General features: G+C 33.3%; 1 long non-coding RNA gene across 4 annotated transcripts; it reads left to right on the top strand.

Moving 5' to 3' along the window:
* Positions 1,494–4,299, top strand: LOC104719813. 4 transcript variants are annotated; one of them, XR_756688.2, is made up of 5 exons: positions 1,494–1,746; positions 1,893–1,994; positions 2,174–2,255; positions 2,366–2,423; positions 3,798–4,299. It is a non-coding gene; the product is annotated as an uncharacterized LOC104719813 (long non-coding RNA). The 4 variants fall into 4 exon arrangements; XR_756687.2 differs by having other exon boundaries at positions 3,749–4,299; XR_756686.2 differs by lacking the exon at positions 3,798–4,299 and adding an exon at positions 2,514–2,755.

The following is a 5,181-nucleotide window of genomic DNA, read 5'->3' as shown; positions in this document are numbered from 1 at the left end:
AAGACGATCTGCCCGAACATTAGATGTCCTTGGAATCTTCGAAAGCGTGAAAGAAGGAAAGGAAGAGCGGAGCAAGCAAAAATCATCCAACAGGTTGGAGAAAGCGGGCCACTCATCAGGAGACTGTACCATCGCCACTAATTCTGTACAATCCGTCTCAAAACGTTGACAATCGACATCCCTCGCCAGCAGAGATTCCATCGCCCAAATAAAGGCCTGAAGCTCCGAATGTAGGGGAGAAGGGCTCCGTCGTTGACTTCGTGCTCCCATTAACACCGTGATATCCTCCCTGTCACAAAACAACCAACCCAATCCTACAAAAGGGTCCGAGACCTTCCAAGAACCATCAACCTGACATCGAGGATAAGGCTCCCGAACCTCCACAGGCAAAGGATCTAGTGCAGCTGAGTAGAAGGACTTGGCCTCTTCCCATAACACTTTGTCATGGGTCGCCTGATTAATAACCTCAATTGGTTCTGCTTCAATTCCTTGAAAAACTTTTTTTTATTTCTATCCTTCCAAATTGACCATAAAAGCCACGGTAAACGTAGACATATATCCGGGACATCCGTATGGGATAATGCCCGCCAAAAGAGAAAATCTAGATTCGAATATATTGAACCATAGGGAAATCCCCCAGGGTTCCAGGCAATCAGGGACAAATCCCATATCCGACGTGAATGGGAACACTCAAAAAGAGCGTGATTTATAGTCTCCATCTCCGAGTCACATCGTTTACATAGAGTATCTTATATTTTCTCATACAGTCAAATCCTATATTTTTATCAAACTCAAAACTTATTAAGCTCCAAAACCCTTAACCTTAAATTTAAAACCTTTATAATTTATATATAGAAACTAAATCATAAATCATTCTCCCAAAATATAAACATTAAATATCTATAAAACGAATATGTAAAACTATTTAGTATTTAATAAATATCTATAAAACGAATATGTAAAACTATTTGGTTATTATATCACAACATTTTATTAATGCTAAAACAAAATTACTTGTTATGCTAAATACTTAAGTAAAAATTTAGACTTTTTGGGGAGTGTATTGAAACAATGATTTTGGAGGATTTGATGGGATTTAGAAAATTTAGAATTTTGATAGATTTTAGGAGAGTTGATATGATTTATAGTAAAATTCTTTCAAATCCCACCTAAAACCATGAGATTTGTATTTCTGTATTTTTAACTAAATAAATTCTCCAAAATCCTCCAAAATCCTCCAGAATCCCTAAAACTTATTAAAATTCAAATCCACAAACTGTTTTGAATAACAATACATTTTAAAATAGATTTTTAAATCATCAGTTGAATAACAGTAGATTTCATAAGATTTTTTAAAATCCATAATTGAATAACAGAAGATTTGTAACTTTTACACAAATCACTTAAAATGTCAAAGTTTTAGCCCCTTTTCTCGAAAACCTAAAGACGTCTAATCTCTAAGATCTAACAAATCACTTAATTAGCCAAATACTAGACTTTTTACCTCCCACACTTCAGAAAAAAAACACAAAACTCACTAGTATCTTAATTTCTATCTCATCTCTCCACACCCGACATTCACCACTTATCTTGTTCCAGCCCAGAGAAGAGAGAGAGAGCGAGACAGAGATTTCTTAGAAGATGTTGTCAGATTCAAATCTGGGTCTTAACCAACGAATGCGAGAAACCCAAATTCGACTTGGTCTAGTCATGGTGAAGATGAGACGGAACGGAGAAGAAGATAAGGTGACAAACTTTCAAAGTTTCAGAAATTGTAAAGATGTGGTTTTTTGTGATTTGGTTGTAACTTTTCTCTTTTGCTTCTCATTTTCGTTTGATTCTGAATTGGATTAGTAGCTGTTTTTTTTTTAATTGGTCTTCCTCTTGTTCAGATCTGGTTTGGTAAGATAATATGGATCTAAGAGAAGTTGCAGCGGTGGTGACGTGAAGAAGAACGGAGACAATTTCTACCCCTCTTGTTCAGATCTGGTTTGGTAAGATAATATGGATCCTACAACGTATATGGTTCATTAGTGTTATCTCGCCAAGAAGTTAGGGTGGACTTTGATACTTTTAGAAGTTGGAAACCATTGGATTGGTATTGATCATGCTTGTGTTTGATTTGTGGCCTATTTTGGGTTAAAATATAATAATTCTATTTGCACAACTGTAGAGGGGCTTTGATGGCTGATGCTATGATTTTGCCTTGCGGACACACTTTTGGAGCTGGAGGAATAGAACAAGTTAAACAGATGGTACAGAGTTTCCTTTCTTCCATCACAAGCTCTTCTTTTGCTCTCTACTATTAGCTTTTGTCTCTTTCCTTTTGCTTATTTTAAATCTGTTTTTCGTTTTGTGCTCTTAGAAAGCTTGCTGTACATGTTCGCAGCCCGTCTCTGAAGACTCGATAACCCCAAATCTTTGTGAGTAAAATCACTTGTGTCCTTTGATTTGGTATTTGGTTGTCTCAGCGGATTCTTTGTAAATTATATTTAGCTGGAATTTTTTCGCAGCTTTACGAGTTGCGGTACAAGCATTCTGTCGAGGAGAGAATTCACAGTCAAACTAGATTTTAGACCCGTGGTGCCACGGGTCTATTATTTTGTTAATATGATACTCTAAAATGGTTTAGAGGTGCTTGTAGTTGATGATGAATTGCATCTATATAAATATACTGTTAGCGGTTGTAGGTAGGGTTTTGTACAAACTCTTGATTCGCAAGTTAAGAATATACATTTTACGATTTGGTTAGTTATGATTTAGGAATGAATAATATGACATATTCTTATTATGATTCTCAATTAATATTATTGGATTAATAGTGTACATTTAAAACTAATAAGATTTTACCAAATATGTAATCGTTTAATAAACGCAAATTAGATATTTCTTAAGATGTATTTATCTCGAATTAGTTGCTATATTATAGGAATGTGATTAAGATGTGATAACATAATTTGTGTTATCAATTTTTTTGTCAAACTCGACCCTATAAATTCGGCATACAAATTAGATATTTCCTAAAATCCAATGGACAATAATTGACAATAAGTGGCATTAATTGGATGTAAATAAATATGCTATTGATTAAAAATGGGTCCAAAATATTCAGCAATCTTAAGGAGGATCCGAATAATTGAATCAGTTATAATTTTAGTTAAAAACCCGACCCGAAGTTGGTAAAAAGTGATGGCATCCTATTGTACTCCAAAAATGTATTCCGAACTCTATATGTGGATATACTTGTTTGGTTACAAATATAGTAAGACAATTTTTAAAATATATATCCGTTTATAAAAATTCAAATCACATCATATGCTGAAAAAAAATTAAAATTTTATTAACTTTATATATTAAATAGTAATTAAAATAATGAAATATAAAATTAAATAAAAGTGAAAGGAGAATTAAATTTCAATCTAACATATTGATTTAAATTAGGTAGATAGATTTTAGGAAATTAATATTATCAAATAAGGAAATAATTGTGTTTGGTTGTAAGAATTGTAGAGAATTTAGTACGCGACTTGTTTGGATACAAAGATAAGAGAGGGTGGCACAAAAATGTACTCCAAAAATGTTAAGATAGATCATTTATCTAAGATAAAACGAGAAGGATTTGATCAAGAATTCAATACTACTAATCATAATAATTTACTCAAGTTTTACTTATGTTTTAAACAAGAGGTCCCTTTTCCACATAGAATCAAAGTTATTAACCAAAGTTGTTTGGGTTTGTTAATTCCAGTTTAGGAGGTATATGTGAGTGACCTGAACTCATTCTCTCTCGCTTCAAGGTATATATGTGATGAGACCGTGGACAGCTCAACCAAAGAAGATGGAAATGAGGAGCAGCTTGAACCAGAAAAAGCATCGGAGGAGCAGCTTGTACCAGAGGAAGCATCGGAGGAGCAGCTTGTACTAGCGGAAGCATCGGAGGAAGTATTGATCGTTGGGGCGGGTCTTCTTACGAGATCAAAATCCAAGAGGTTCAACCAAGCTATCAATGGACTAATCAAGGAGCTGGACTAGAAGCAAGAAGACGTGGCTCAAACCATTTGGACGATACTCACAGCTCAGAGTGTTCGATGAAGGGTTAAGTGTTGCTTATGCACTCTTTTTCCCTTGTCAAGTTTTGTCCCATTGGGTTTTCTTGACAAAGTTTTTAATGAGGCTTAAGTGACACTTACAAGACCCCTTTGTCACCCCATTTCGTTGTCCAAGACCCATCTCTTTGTCTTGGCCCATTTTCTTTCTCTCTTGTTCAAAGTTTGCATTTAATGCTTTTGAAATTTCCTAGACATTGTGCATGAGCTTGCATGAGTGTGGACTTGTGCATGTCCTTGCATGCTCTTGACCTTGTGCATGCTCTTGCATGTTTTTTCTCCTCTCTCCTCTTCTCCTTCGTCCCCCTTCTCTATTTAAACACCATGTATTTCTCTTTTGCAAACCATCAAACATTTTAATCAAAAACCTTCTTTTTACTTGTTTGATCTGAGAAGTGTGTAATATCTTCTCAACTTGTTTATTTTGTAATCCAGTTTTCTTGTATAACATGGTATCATAATAATAAAAATAGTAGTTTTATTTTTAATATCAATTCATTCCAAAAACAAACCATGATTCAATAACTTACATTTATTTAAAAATAATTAATAAAATATATATATTACTAGATTTTGTACCCGCGCACGCGCAGGATTTTAATTCAAAATATTTCTTATCAATAGAAATTGTTGAACTCAAATATAATCATTCCAATTTTCGAGTATAAATATATAACTTACTTTACTCAGTGATATAAAACATATATATATTTTTAAGATAATATTTTTTTGTTATATCTATTTGCAATTTTACGTGGGATTTTAGTTAAAGTTTTTATCAATAAGAATCAATGAATAGGAATATAATTTGAAGATTAAAAGATAAATCTATATAAATGTCGTACTTATTTTACTAATCTATATATAACATATATTGTCTAGTGTCGCAATAATATTGTCGACAATCTTCTGAATTTTTAAAAGTGTACATTCCATATTCATATCACATGAAAACATAATTTTAAAAGTTCTAACGTCAATGTCGATCGTTAACCTAATTATAGAGACCATTTAAACATATCGATATCCTACATTAAATGCGAATATACAAAGTTTCATGAACAATTTTACTGCT

This window comes from Camelina sativa, chromosome 10 (genome assembly GCF_000633955.1).
Source record: "Camelina sativa cultivar DH55 chromosome 10, Cs, whole genome shotgun sequence".
Lineage (NCBI taxonomy): Eukaryota > Viridiplantae > Streptophyta > Magnoliopsida > Brassicales > Brassicaceae > Camelina > Camelina sativa.
The sequence above is the reverse complement of the archived record's forward strand: the minus strand, read 5'-3'. Positions and strand labels throughout refer to the sequence as shown.